This window comes from Myxocyprinus asiaticus, chromosome 25 (genome assembly GCF_019703515.2).
Source record: "Myxocyprinus asiaticus isolate MX2 ecotype Aquarium Trade chromosome 25, UBuf_Myxa_2, whole genome shotgun sequence".
Lineage (NCBI taxonomy): Eukaryota > Metazoa > Chordata > Actinopteri > Cypriniformes > Catostomidae > Myxocyprinus > Myxocyprinus asiaticus.
Genome location: NC_059368.1, coordinates 13,875,995 through 13,892,320, shown reverse-complemented (window position 1 = coordinate 13,892,320; position 16,326 = coordinate 13,875,995). Strand labels below are relative to the sequence as shown.

Genomic DNA, 16,326 nt, shown 5'->3' with positions numbered 1-16,326 from the left:
TGTGACAAAATAATTTTAAAAGTACAAATATTCCACAGGGCCTCAAGTAACATAAGAGGTAAAAGAGCTGCATGCATACAATTGTAAAACAATTACCAAATTGCTTTAAAAAAAATGTAGAGTAGTAATGTAGACTAAAAGAGCAGCACGTCAACTTTGCAAATATACAGTATTTCATTTCCACAACCTACATACACTTTAAACCTGAAGACACATCTCTTACTCTTCAGATGTGCTTAAATGTGGAGCTTGAATGAGCGTCCAATTTTTCCATGCTCATCTCTGCACCCACAAAAAGTCATTTTCTCTTACTGGTAACTAAAATGGTGAACTTTAAATTGGTAGTTTGAAATTAGTAATAGAGACACTGAAATATAGGAAATTGACTTGTGCATCTGTGTCACAGTGAATCTAATGATGTGTTTTACCTAGTTCTGGCCACAAGGTGGCCTTCACATGCTCAGCAAATCAGCAAGTCCTGCATTCTTACAGTAACTTATAATAATTTAATTAATTATAATTACAATAATAATAATAATAATTATAATTATATTTATTTATCACACATTATACATTTGCACATATACAGTGAAATTCTTTTTTTTTCACATATCCCAGCTAAGCTGGGGTCAGAGTGCAGGGTCTTATGGGTTTAAGAGATCTGTGGGTGGCAGGTACCATGTGTTTCTGTGACAACAATTTGTTTATTTCCATGCTGCTGTGAGTAAATTTTGAAGGTTGAGCTTGTTTTATAAATGCACTGGTTTTCTAGTAACACATAGTTATGCTTTTCAAGTAAAGTGTTGCTCCAGTAGCGAAAATTGTGTCCTTGTTAACCAAAGAGAGAAACGAGGAACTAAAATATGCTGAAATCTCTCCTCTCAGTGTTCATCTGACTCATGTGAAACCACAGTCTGTAATTATCTTGGAGAGAGGTCTTAACACCTTTCAGTGTAATAATGACGTAAAGCAAAAGAAAGCCTTTGCATGGTTTCTAAATCTAAAGGAGCCAGATGTGACCTGAACTGAGCTCTTTGACATACCTCTATTACAAACCAATGACTGTGTGCTCTTTTGATCTGTTGAAGCAAGGTGGCTTTATCCTTCATTTTTCCACTTCCTTCCTACATATTTCCATCTTCCTGTGAGAGATAAAGGAAAGGACAATATTTGAATTCTGAGTCACTTCACTGCTGTTCCTTCAGTTATGTAACTCATTAAATTTTTTCACTGTTTGCATGTAAGAAATTCATGATTACACACTAGTAATGGGTATGGCAGAGCATAGAAAGTTTATTTTAGGTTTTTGTCCTCCATCATCAAAATACTGCCAAAAGTGACCATTTCTCCACCCCCTTCTTTATGAGGAAAAGTAGCTCTCCTGGTTCAAAGGTTTTTTTGTAAATTTCTTCAACCTGTACCCATTTTCTTAAAATCCATGTTAAAACCGAAGTGTGTAATTTCTGCAATACATAGCACCACCAAATTGATTTTTTATTATGTAAGAGGACTATCATATTCACTTTTCTAATGGCACAAATGCAGATCAATGTACGAAGAACGGGGCCCCAAGGCCTGTATTATGAAGGTCTCTGAACGAACTCAGGGTTTCAGGTTGACAAATTCAAACCAATCCAATTAGGTTTAATTGGTACCATGATGCAGCTCATAAACTTTCTCCGTCAACTCAGGCGTCGATCCTGACTTAAGGCTGTGTCTCGTTTTGAAGGATGCGTCCTCCGGATGTCGCATTTGTCGTCATCGAGGCTGTCTCGTTTCAGAAAAGCGAGTAGGTCACTTCGAATGCGACCTTCTTTCACTGGAATTCGGAGGATGCATGAGGTGTATCCTTCGTGGGCACTCATAACCCACAATTCTTTGCTTCAATGGAAATGTCAAAAAAAAAAAAAAAAAAAAAAACAAATGACGCCATTTGCCCGTAAATATGATGTTCAAACGCAAGGAATGTTAATTCCCAAGTTGAAGTACCTCAGTAGATGGGTGCAGACTATATAATATGTATAATTATATTAATATTTAATTAAAATAAAGTATTAGACTAAAATACACCTGTAAAATCTATTTTCTTTTCTCTTTACATCATTATAACTCTCCTAAAATGTACCTCATACATTCCCTTCTAAAGGGACTTTGTTCCCTTCTCACTCAACGTGCTCGCGCTTGTTAAAGAGTGGCGTGCTGTCATAGCAACCTTGTTATGTTCCGTTTTCGTTCGTCCTACGAAGGCCGTCTCGTTAAATGAGACTTGTTTAAACGAGGACACTCGGTATACTCCAGAATGCAAAGGACACGTCCTACCTAGAATGCAGCCTTCCAAACAAATTACTTTATGCGCTCGTGCACACGAAAGAGTGACGTTTGCAGCGCACAACCAATCGTGTGAGAGAACTTGATTCACTTCTCGCGAGACATTCAGCGGGATTTATCTCTCTGCTGAAAGCTAATGATTATGAAAACAAGAATTGAAATTCATTTAAACTGTGCACAAGACATTGTTTTAAATATATATATATATATATATATATATATATATATATATATATATATATATATATATATATATATATATATCTACTTAAACAGCTGGTATATCAATGCGTAAGTGAACTCATATAGGCCCACAACAAGAACACAAAGGCTTATTCATTTTAAAAGCTTAAATGTATATAAAATGTAAAAGCTTTTATATTTCTTTGAATTGAAAACTTTATATATTATTCAAAAATATTGCAAATAAATATAGGCTACTATTGATTACAAAACGAATAGAGACTATAAAGATGAATATTCTCCCTAAGTTTATCTTCCTTTTTCAAAATCATTTAGTATATCAAAAAGTGTTTTTAGACAATGGAATAAACTACTTTGTAAATATATATGGGATGATAGGAAACCTAGAATTTGTCTTAATTTTGTCAAAGTTGTCAAAAAGGCTTGGAGGACTAAAAATCCCAAATTTATATTTGGATGAAAGAAGAATCTAAAGTGAAATGGAGGAAGATGGAAATGTATCAAATGGGGGAACCTATTAGTATATCCCTGTTCCTACCCAAACAAAGCCACACATTTGAATCCATTGATAATATTTGTATTAACTGTATTTTTAGAATTTGGTTAGAAAGAAAGAAAAATAGTAAAATTAAGATATAATTTACAAGAAATTACTAAAGATCCTGATTTCATGCAAAATAGATTAGATAATACATTTACGTTTTGGGCAGATAGAGGTCTGAAAAGATATCACCAACTGTTCATTGATAAAGGAATGGATATCTTTTCAAACCTTGCAAAAGTATGAGCTTCCAAATTCACAATTTTTTTAATTATTTACCGGTAAGAAGATATTTATTAACAGAAGTTAAAGTAAAAGAAATAAAAAAAGGCTCATTACAGTCAAATTCTATATGAGTGCTCTAAATTGACAACTTATTGGAATAAAGTGATTAGACAGGTTAATTTAATATTTAACTGCACAAGAGAAATTCATCCAGAAAAACTTATTTTGGGTAAAATGAATAAAACTGAACAAAATATATTTAGGGTAATCAGAATAGCAGCTTTGAAACAGATTATCTTAAACCCCCACAAATTCAAAGATGGAGAGAAATGATTTCAGAAATATACCAAATGGAGAATGTAACATTTAAAATTAATAATAAAAGTCTGGAATGTGAACATAAATGGGATTTGCTAAAAAATATTATACATTACACTATATAAAAACAAAAATTCTCTTTAAAAAAAAAAAAAAAAACTGGCAGCTGTGGTTGCCAGAATAATTATGTAAAAAATACTGTTGTAATTTACATGACCACACTGGCACTGTGAAAAAGAAAAAAAAACGTCATAAACTTGACATTAGCCTTCTGAAACTGTACAAATCTGCTTTTTACTTTATAGGGTAATGTTAATCACCATAAAAACTACAGAAGAGCACATGATGACATGAAGTTCATCAATAATGGCTCTTCCAGGAGCAATGACCAATAAACATCTAGAGACAGTGCTCAGTGTCACTCACACAAACACTAAACACCATCAGGGTAACACATGTGAAATTAATATAATGCAGCAAACATTAACTAAACTACATCAAATATAAAACAGAACACCCCAAAGTACATAACTGATATTAAAAATAAGAAGAAACATAACTATTCCCATAAAATATAATGAAATATGATGGGTCATGCAGGGAATTGTAGGAATAGTGTTTTTACTGTAATTTTAACAATAATTTACAGTAAAAAGTATGTACTCTCTTGTTAAACATAATGTACATTTTTACCATTAATTATACAGGAAAATCATACTTAAAAACTACTTTGTCTTTTAAAATATATTTAAAAAGATGTACTGTATATTTTACAGTTAATACTCGCTAATCAATTAACGTTTTTTTCTGTAGCATTTTTACAGTCTTTTACTGTTAAAATTACAGACATTTTTTACAGTGTAATTTAGGTAGATTGTTTCCTTCAGACTCTTGATTTTTGAACAAAATTAGTTAAAATATGAGGTATGATGTCCTATCTCATTTAATATATAAAAAAAGTGTTTAGGTGATGAGGTGATGCCTTAACTTTCTTTCCTCTTTATTTGAAATAAAATATAACATGTAATGAATTACACATGTTATTTATAGAATATGTTGTGAATGGTTATTTGATATGGTTATTCAAAATAAAAGTGTCTTTATTTTTCTTTTCTTTTTTTTTTTCTTGATGTACAATTTGAACATTGTCTTTAGCAAAAATAAAAAGCATAAAATCGGCTACTATTTATTAATTAAAATGTGAGCACTTGGTATACTGTATGCAAAAAACTTGGTATGCAATAATAAGACGTATTTGTTCTTTTTATAAAAGACTTATTTTGTGTACTGCTTATATTGCTTATTGCTTATATTATTATAACTTCAAGTAAAATACTGTATGTTCATCTCGAGTCCATGAAAGAAAGAAGAGGTTTGGGAGGCATTCGCCCCTTTCCATAGCAATCTTGAGCTTTTAATATTTTAAAAACTATTATTTTTTGCAGGTATCATATTAATCCATCTTACTGGCTGTTTTATAGATAGCCAAATATATTATGTTTATATTTTAAAAGATATTTTTTGCTATGGCTAAAGAGGGTAAATGAAAAGCAATTACATTTTAAATCAAATAAAACACTATCTGCTGAAAATCTACATTTAGATTCTCATATAAATCATTTATCATGAAGAGTCGATTCTGTGGATTTCTAAGATTTTATTTGTAAAGTGTGCTTTAAGAAACACAGGGGAGTGATTTAATTGCATCAGAGATGTCATTTTACTCATAGCTGATTGGTTCAGCATCTGTTAGCGATCTGTAATCCAGAAGGAAACCTGCTACAATGTTAGTGTAGCTTAAGTTGCTATGGTGATAAACACAGCTAAAAGCTGACCATCTTTCATGATACCAAAAACCTGGGGTTAAGGCAAACTAAACGAAAACTTACCTGGCTAGCCAACAGAAATGCAAAAAAACAACAACATTGTTTTCAAACAGATTTCCGAATACACCCTCCATCTGCCATTGGTTGAAAAAACAGATAGACCTGCCCCAAACTCACGCCATTGGCTGTGTCTCATTTGGAAGGCTGCATGCTAGGTAGGACGCGTCCTTTTAAGGCTGCAGTATACCGAGTGTCCTCCTTTAAACAAGCCTCGTTTAAACGAGACGTCCTTCGTAGGACAAAGGGAAACGGAACGTAACATGGTTGCTATGACAGCACGCCACTCTTTAACAAGCGCAAGTGCTTTGAGTGAGAAGGGAACAAAGTCCCTTTGGAAGGGAATGTGTGAGGTACATTTTAGGAGAGTTATAATGATGTAAAGAGAAAAGAAAATAGATTTTACAGGTGTACTTTTAGTCTAATACTTTATTTTAATTATATATTACTATAATTCTATACATATTATATACTCTGCACCCATCTACTGAGGTACTTCAACTTGGGAATTAACATTCCTTGCATTTGAACATCATATTTACGGGCAAATTGGCGTCATTTGTTTTAGACGTTTTTGTTGAAGCAAAGAATTGTGGGTTATGAGTGCCCACGAAGGATACACCTCATGCATCCTCCAAATTCCCGTGAAAGAAGGTCGCATTCGAAGTGTTCTACTTGCTTTTCTGAAACAAGACAGCCTCGATGACGTATGCGGCCGACAAATGCGACCTCCGGAGGACGCATCCTTCCAAACGAGACACAGCCATTGACTTATTCACAGTACCGCCATCTTTGATTTTTAATGGGAATGAAAATGAGGCTGTTATGGACTTACCACCTCTTCAATGGCACGCACGGTATAAAGCTGAATAAAGCTCCTAGATCACATCTGATTTTTTCACAACTCATGTTGTCTGGAGCTTTTTTGTCTACAGAATGTTCTTGGAAAAATATTTATCAATGTTTTGTCTGCTGAACGATCCAAAAACACTTTAAACTGCAGTACAGCCTCATTGTCATTCCCGTTAAAATTCAAAGATGGCGCTGCTGTGAATAAGGTCTATTTAGCGTTGATGACATTACCAAACAGAGCGATTTTGGAAAGAGCTACAGGGGCACAGTGTTTACACTTTTCTGGGAAATCAACCTACTAATGGTTTAGTTGTCTCTACATATTAAGATGTGATAGGAGAAAGTATTTTAACAAAGAAAAATTTACATTCATCAGTTTTAAAAGGAATGTTTCTAGTCTAATACAAGTGAATCTATATCGACAGCATTTGTGGCATAATGTTTATTACAAAAAAAAGTTGATTACCACATAATGTTGATTATCCTTGTTCTTTAAATATATAAATATGGATAAATAAAATTGCATGTCCAATAAGGCACTTACAGTAGAAGTAAAGAAGGCCAGTAAACAAAATGTTAAATATGCACCACTTCAAAAATTATATCCACAAAAGTTAAACATCATACGTGTTCATATAACTGGTCCTGCTCGACCCACTCCGAGCGGGAATCGAACTGGCGTCAGCCAACATAGTAGGCAGGCAGGCTACAGCCTCTAGTGTCAGTCACTAGTGCCACTCTTGAGGCCAGGGGAGTGAGGTTTACACATTCCGCACAGCTATCACGTACCAGCTGGCTCCCATTACACTCACCCCCCTAAATCTCACTCTCATTCAGGTCACGGCACCACTGTAACCGGTCCTGCTTGACCCACTCCGAGCGGGAATCGAACCAGCGTCAGCAACATATGAGGCGGGCACGCTAATAATGAGTCTAAAGGCTACAGCCTCTAGCGTCAGTCACTAGTGCCCCTCTTGAAGCCAGGGGAGTGAGGTTTACACATTCCGCACAGCTATCACGTACCAGCTGGCTCCCGTTACATTGCCTCCCATGCTGGCTGACGCCGATTTGAATCCTGCTTGGAGCGGGTCGAGCAGGACCGGTTACATGCACATGATTCTAGTGTCATAAAATCGCTTACTAACCATGTCTATACAATATTTCAACTTTGTTGTTATGATGACGTAACGCCGAGAACCATGTAATCCCGGTAACTTTTGCAAGATGTCTGCGCAAGGATACCAAAAACGGTGGTGACATAATCTTCTAGTTTACATGGAACTTTTGCTGATTGGGGATTTTATTGGACTGTTGCTTTAAATCAGCAGAACATAAATCTGTCTCCCTGTTGTTTGCATACCTTTATGATGTCAGTGATGTTCATGATGTTACCTTTGAGAACAACAAGAATGACGTCGGTGGAAGAAGTGCTTCCACCTAGAATAGTCCCACCACAAGAAATAATATTAAGACAGCTTTATAGGTTAAATAATAAACTTTTAAGGAATAATTCATGAAAGAGCTTTAACAAAAATATGAGCAAACATATTTCACCCTCTACACCCTTCGAACGCTAGCACAATTTACTTCCAATGTAGTAGTGTCTCATAATTTTTTGGCTAAACAACAACTAAATTAAATTTTTTAAGTCTAAATGACTTTGTTGATAATCAAAATTAAGCAACAAATGATGTCAATTGAACTGAACTTGTACCTGACACATTACTTCAATCAAATTATGTAATGTAAATAAATGGCCACCTCTTTGTTAAAGCTATACTGGCGCTTTCACAAATTTAGCATGGTAGCATAGCTTTTGCCAAAATACAATATTTACTCCAGTCATTTTTATTCCTGTAAAATCATAATACTTTAATATTGGTTATACTTCAAATGGTGTAAGAAGATTTCAGATGTTTATTATTATTATTTAATGATAGTAGCTGTTAATACCAGGTTACCACCATAGAAACAATACATTAGTCTATCTGGCCTACTCATTAGCCTAATATTTTAATATTTACAACATGATTTTGACTAAAAACCTCAGTAGATAATTCGCAATAATAGGTGCAAATATTAGCTGCAAACAAAAGCACATGATACATTAGGTGATGACTGCACCCCTCTGAAGCATCAGCACGAGACTCTTGATATATGGTGCTCTCCCGCTGCTGCTCATCTTCTGACGCGTGCGATTTCCGGAGCGCTGCCAGCACTGTTTTGGACCGCGGGGGGGTTATGCACACAAACCAGTGACAATGAACTGCGCATCCATCCATTGCATTCGAAGCCACGAGAGTCTGGCATCTGCAATATAATGACAAATGTGATAAATTTGACCGTAATTTGATGGTTTGATCACACGCGACATTGTGGATTCAAGGAGGCGCCTGAGAGATGGACTGGACTTGGCAGCGTCTGATGAGCGATACAAGAGAGCTGTTGAGAGGTATGACCAGTCCTTATAAGTCCTCGATGAAATCTGGGAATACATTTAAAATTCATGTTGGTCTTAAATTTAGGCTATATATTTATATTATAAATAAGTTGAAATAATTAAACATTGTTTGTAATGGTGAGCAGCTGGTTCGTGTGTGTCCATAAGGACACAGTTAAAGACTGTCTGTTTTATAAGCTACAAAGGGTTAATGAACAAAATAATGTCCATAGGAATCACAACAGACCTCTCTACACCATGTGTTCATAAGTAAATGCAGGTATCTGCTATAAATCACCTGTCCATCTGTATCATCACGTTTGTTTTTACCACCCAAAGAGCCAAATGTACAATTAAAATATGTTTAAACTAAGTTATCAGAGGAGCATAATAGATTATAGGACTTCACGGTGTTCATATTAGAAGTGTTGTGTGCTTGAATAAGAGTTTATAGAGATTATAGAGCACATTTATTTTCTTGTCAAGATTGCTGGTAAATGGTACAGCATGTGTGAGAGCAGCTGAACAATCAGCTCTCCATGTCGTTTTACACTTCTGTTGAGATTTGTACTGCTTGATGAGGATGAATGTTAAATATGACCCTGATCATTACTTTCCTAAAATTGCATCTGCTTCCTAATAACTCTCTAATTGTAAATGACATAATATTGCATCTGCTTCTAATTCTGCTGTTTCTGTTGGACTCTTTGGAAGGAATTGTAGGAGTTAAACATTTTCATTAACAGCTTGTGAAAATGTTAATTACAGAGTCCATCACCGCCCTCCCCTGACACTCAGACACAAATGTACAGTGCATCCGGAAAGTATTCACAGCGCTTCACTTTTTCCACATTTTGTTATGTTACAGTCTTATTCCAAAATGGATTAAATTCATTATTTTCCTCAAAATTCTACAAACAATACCCCATAATGACAACATGAAAGACATTTTTGAAATCTTTGCAAATTTATTACATTTTTTATTTATTTTTTTTTTTAAATCACATGTACATATGTATTCACAGCCTTTGCTCAGTACATTGTTGAAGCACCTTTGGCACCAATTACAGCCTCAAGTCTTTTTGAGTATGATGCTACAAGCTTGGCACACCTATTTTTGGGCAGTTTCTCCCATTCTTCTTTGCAGGACCTCTCAAGCTCCATCAGGTTGGATGGGGAGCGTCGGTGCACAGCCATTTTCAGATCTCTCCAGAGATGTTCAATCGGGTTCAAGTCTGGGCTCTGGCTGGGCCACTCAAGGACATTCACAGAGTTGTCCCGTAGCCACTCCTTTGTTATCTTGGCTGTGTGCTTAGGGTCGTTGTCCTGTTGGAAGATGAACCTTTGCCCCAGTCTAAGGTCCAGAGCGCTCTGGAGCAGGTTTTCATCAAGGATGTCTCTGTACATTGCTGCATTCATCTTTCCCTTGATCCTGACTAGTCTCCCAGTTCCTGCCGCTGAAAAACATCCCCACAGCATGATGCTGCCACCACCATGCTTCACTGTAGGGATGGTATTGGCCAGGTGATGAGCGGTGCCTGGTTTCCTCCAGGCATGATGCTTGCCATTCAGGCCAAAGAGTTCAATCTTTGTTTCACCAGACCAGAGAATTTTGTTTCTCATGGTCGGAGAGTCCTTCAGATGCCTTTTGGCAAACTCCAGACGGGCTGTCATGTGCCTTTTACTGAGGAGTGGCTTCCGTCTGGCCAATCTACCATACAGGTATGATTGGTGGAGTGCTGCAGAGATGGTTTTTCTTCTGGAAGGTTCTCCTCTCTCCACAGAGAAATGCTGGAGCTCTGTCAGACTGACCATCGGGTTCTTGGTCACCTCCCTGACGAAGGCCCTTCTCCCCTGATTGCTCAGTTTGGCCGGGCGGCCAGCTCTAGGAAGAGTCCTGGTGGTTCCAAACTTCTTCCATTTACGGATGATGGAGGCCACTGTGCTCATTGGGACCTTCAATGCTGCAGAAATTTTTCTGTACCCTTCCCCAGATCTGTGCCTCGATACAATCCTGTCTCGGAGGTCTACAGACAATTCCTTGGACTTCATGGCTTGGTTTGTGCTCTGACATGCACTGTTAACTGTGGGACCTTATATAGACAGGTGTGTGCCTTTCCAAATCATGTCCAATCAACTGAATTTACCACAGATGGACTCCAATCAAGTTGTAGAAACAACTCAAGGATGATCAGTGGAAACAGGATGCACCTGTGCTCAATTTTGAGTGTCATGGCAAAGGCTGTGAATACTTATGTACATGTGATTTTTTTCCGTTTTTTATTATTAATAAATTTGCAAAGATTTCAAACAAACTTCTTTCACGTTGTAATTATGGGGTATTGTTTGTAGAAATTTGAGGAAAATAATGAATTTAATCCATTTTGGAATAAGGCTGTAACATAACAAAATGTGGAAAAAGTGAAGCGCTGTGAATACTTTCCGGATGCACTGTATACAATAAAGGATGTGTCCTGTTTCCAATCAGCCTGTCTGTTCACAGTGAGAGAATTGCATGGGAATCTTTCCACACAGATGGTAACCCAAAAGTTCCCTGTCATGCTAGAAATACATTGTCTAGTAGACATAGCAGTGTGAACAATTCCACCTATTAAATTATTAGCCTTAATAACAGGCAGAGTGTGCCCTCTCAAATACCGTGTAATAGGCAGTAAATGTAACCATAACACGTTTATTATGAGGTCATAGCCTCTCAAAAGAAGATGTAATGTTTCCAAAATTCCACTCAGTTTATGTTTTGAAAGTATTATGGGGGGAAAAAAGAGTGCTCAATTGTTATACATCTAAAATAGTCTATAAATAGAGATGTTGTAGCTGTTACGGTGTTTCACCTGCTCTCTGGGGTGAAATGTTCACTATGAAAGAATCCACTTTTCTGATATGAAACAAACTGTTTGTGGTTTAGTTCTAGAGTCCTGTGTGACTTGTGGTTCTCCATCAGTCGTACATCCAGCAGCTGGCTCTGGGCAGCTGTTCATACACGGGATTTAGATTGAAGGGTGGGAACACTGTGTAGTCTCAGTGGTAATTACAGGGTCACATTGGCTCCTGGGTTAGACACACTACCTCTTTATCGGTTTTTGAAAATATACTCAACTGTAGTGTGATTGTGAGTGTTTCCACACATTTCACATTTTTACATTTACATTTACATTTACATTTATTCATTTGGCAGACACTTTTATACAAAGCGACTTACAAAAGAGGAAAACAAAAGCGAATCATCTTAGGAGACAGTGGTATAAAAAGTGCTGTATTACAGAGTATCACTAGCATCATAAAAGTATTCAAAACAGAATAAAGTGCAACAGAAATATTAATTTTATTTATTATTTTTTTAATGACTGGTTAAGTGCTCATGGAAAAGATGTGTTTTTAGTCATTTTTTGAAGACAGAGAGTGAGTCAGCTTCACGGATGGAGTTGGGAAGGTCGTTCCACCAACGTGGTACGATGAAGCTGAAAGTCCTTGTGCCTCTTTGTGTTGGTACAACAAGGCGATGTTCCTTAGCCGACCGCAGGCTTCTAGTGGGCGCGTAGCTCTGCATAAATTATTTTAGATGTGCTGGAGCAGACCCAGTGACTGTTCTGTATGCCAGCATCAGAGCCTTGAATTTGATACGTGCATCAACCGGCAGCTAGTGGAGAGAGACAAGGAGTGGTGTAACGTGCTCACTTTGGTTCATTAAAGACCAGACATGCTGCTGCATTCTGGATCATTTAGAGGGGTCTAATTGCACATGCAGGGAGGTCTGCAATGAGAGCATTACAGTAGTCCAGTCTAGTTATGACCAGTGACTGGACAAGCAGTTGTGTGGCATGTTCAGAGAGGAAGGGTCTTATCTTCCTGATATTGTAGAGTGTAAATCTACATGATCTTGCGGTCTTTGAGATGTGGTCTGTGAAATTTAGTCTGTTGTCGATGGTTACCCCTAGATTTCTGACCGATTTGGAAGGTGTTACTGTAGTTGCACCCAGCTGCACGGTGATGTTGTGTTCAACAGCAGGGTTGGCTGGAAAGACAAGGAGTTCAGTCTTGGCTGGGTTGAGTTGCAGGTGGTGCTCCTTCATCCAGGCCGAGATGTCCGATTTTTCTTGGGTATATTCCGTTTCAAAGACTTTTGATTATTTAATATTCCTTGACTTCAAATGATGGTGATAGACACAACATGATGGTTATGATTGCCAGGGGACATACATTGGCCTACTGGTGAAATATATACCTTGAATGTAAAAAGCATCTGTCAAATTAAATGTTATTAAAGGTGTATTCATACATTTTTTCCCCATTAAAAAAGTTTTACTCCTAAAGAAATGAATTGTAATTTTGAAACATATGTATAAAATCATGACCACTCACATGAGATGAGGACTCTTATCATATCAGTAACCTTATAAAAGCTGTTTAGGGGCAGGGGCGCCCTCATGGAGGCAGTCATTTTAGAATCACATGACCAGATGGATACTACTCGCTTAATCTCAGTAACCACTGTGTTATTGGACACTTTCACTCTTGGATTAAATTAATCATGGCTGATTGTAAATAGTGATTTTTTTGTACCTGTACCTGAAAGCAATTGATTTTTAAATAAGTAGGTGTCACTGTAAGTCCAAGATGACATGAGCAAAAAGTTTGTGGGTGCACCTTTAATAAATGGAGATGTTGTCACCTTGAATCTCAAAGCACCTTAAAAGGATAGTTCACCCGAAATGAAAATTCTGTCATCGTCTACTCATCCTCATGTTGTTCCAAAACCAACCTGGGATGCGTTTCCCAAAAGCATTATTAGCGAACTATGGTCGCAAGTTTCATCGTCACCAACATAGTTCAACGAACATTCGCAAACAGCGTCGCAAAGTTGTGTAGTTGGAACTACTGCTCTCCACCTGTGGTTTGAAGCATAGTTCCTTGTTAGTTTGTGGTGTCGACGTCATTGATTTCGCCGCAGCTGGGGTGTGTTCTATTCAGAGTTATAACCCCTATGTCCTATTCCTTTCAAATACTTCACCATCCACTCTGAGAGCTTTGAAAGGCTTGAAGTTGTAACAAAGATATTGAATGTTGTGGTGCTCAAAGTTATTTTTATTGGAAATTCAGTGTGAAACGATCTTCCAGCATGACTGTCACAATTTTTCTCCCTTCGAAGTACCCTCCGAAGGCATTATTTATGCCGTTTGGAATACAGGATTGGCTTCGTTTCCACATAGAAAAGGTGAGTTATTTTATTATTTATTATTTACAAGCGAATATCTTTGTTACAACATTTTCCAAAGAGTAATTTCGCATATGGCAATATATGAAAAAAACAATATGCATGTTAATGGTTTTCACTGATATAAAATGTTGTCTGTACTGTACATACAGTATATGCAACATATCTGCAGTACTTTGAGTATAGTGTCAGAAAAGCACAATGTAAGTGTAAAATTCATTCATTTACATATTTCTAAGAACTGCACTGCTGGACTTAAGGCATAGTTTCTTCTTGTGGCCCTCTGAAAGTGTGGTTTCACAACCTGCAGCAATTCAAGGATCTTGGTCCTTGGAATCCAGAATTTTATTATGATGCATCAGATAGAGAGTCAAGTGGTTAGACATGTGTCCTTATGTAGGCACTTATATACACTACCTGACTTCTGTGTCACCTTCTTTGCTCAAGCTGTAGTATTCTTTGTAAATGGTGTGGCAGCTGCCACCCTAGAAATGAGCTTTGCCACCCCACTTGCCACCCCAACTCGCCACCCCAACTCGGACCCCGCTCGCATCCTGGAGACGGTGCGCAACGGTTTCAGACATCAAAACGTTTCCAGTACTTACTATATTACATGATTTGTAACTACTACTTTTACAAGTTTATATGAGTGTGATCAAATTGCGCTGTAGCTAACTGATAGAGCATTGCAGTTGCGATGCACAGTACCGGAGTCCTTCACCAATTGCATTTTTCATGTCATATTTGCTTTTTTATGACACTAAGGGTTATGTTTAAGATTTAGGGTAGGGAGGTACTGTAGGTTTTGTTGATTTAAAACTCAGTCAAGCCAAAACCTTAAAAACCTAATCTATTTGGGAGAACATCTAACTCGCTTTTAGCGGCACTCAGTGGACGTGCACTTTGGAACTGCTGCGTTACGTGTAACCCATAATTCTGTGTAACACAGAATTTGTATGAGATCATGCTCTCCAAAACTATATGGCTTTTTGTCTTCTGTGAAACACCAAAAGAGATGTTAGGTAGAATGTTAGTGATTGACAACTTCAGTCACCATTCACTTTCATTGTATGGGAAAAAGCAGCATTTTTCAAAATTTCTCATGTATTCTACAGAAAAAAAGAAAGTCATACAGGTTTGCAACAACATGAAGATGAGAAAATTACGCTAAAATTTGTATTTTTTTTTTTTTGTTGTTGAACTTTAAATAATTATATTGAGCTAAAGATCAAGATTATCTGATCGAACACAGTCACATGCTGGCTTTTCTTCAAAGAGTAATGTGTTACATTTCCCTGGCATTGCAAGAAGACATGACAGACTTTATAAGGAGTAAATTAAGCTGACTACAAATGCTGAGTAAACTATTCCAGTGTAAATTATTTAACTGGGAAGAAGATTTTGTGATTATATAACATGGCTAACACAAAACAGAACGCCCGGCCTGAGTCAGACTGAATGGTATTTCTCACTCTCCACTTGGAGTTATTCTTCACCTCTGAAAAAAATTTCTCATAACTGGTCTGAGGCTCTTCAGCTTAGTTTAACAGCCGCGTGTTTGTGTGTGTGTTTTAACCTCTCAAATAGGTGACACACAAGTCATGCATAAAATGACATGCTATATCAGTCACTCAGTGAGAATGCATGTAATAATATGAAAATAATGTAAATATTCCTCTAACTAAACTTTTATTATGCAACTCATCAGCCACTCCCCATCTGACTGGAAAGATGTGATGGAATTTCCATTTTAGTCACTTTGAATTGAATCACACACACTCAAGATTTTATAAATAATCATGAGGCACGACAGGAGCCCACAGTTATGCCTGTGCTTTGTATATAGGTATACTTTTGAATGTCTTCAGCTTGACTGGATTTTTTTAAAGCCTTCTTCAATTTAGCAATGCAAGATTCCCTATTCTCAGTGAAAAGAGATAATCTTATAAATCATGTGTTTTACCTACAGACTTGTCTGAACCTGTGTCCCTTACTCAGAAATATGGCTCCTCCTCTCAGCAATCTCCCATAGACAACTAACAGCCAGGGGTAAATAGCCCATTTGCAACTTAAAGGATGCTCCTCATGCCTGGGCAGGAAGGCCATGTGTGGTTTGTACACCCTCCTCTTCACACATACACAGAGAAACCTGTCTTTGAGCTTGCAAGAACAGATCAGTCTTTCAGGGCAAGCCAGTGGCGCTTGGTATGTGTGTGTGTACCCTCACCTCTGCGTTGTTTACCACTTACCAACCTTGTGTGTGTTTCGCTGACTCGTGGTTTGGCCTTGCCACGTCAAATGA

General features: G+C 37.2%; 1 protein-coding gene across 1 annotated transcript in view; it reads left to right on the top strand.

Annotated features, from left to right (window-relative positions):
* The first annotated feature begins 8,711 nt into the window (after positions 1-8,711).
* The window catches only part of LOC127415955 (myomegalin-like), a 101,963-nt gene continuing 94,348 nt past the window's right edge, over positions 8,712-16,326 (top strand). Inside the window, exon 1 of the mRNA XM_051655008.1 lies at positions 8,712-8,803. The gene's annotated coding sequence lies outside the window, so the exon portion shown is untranslated. The remainder of the gene's footprint in view (positions 8,804-16,326) is intronic.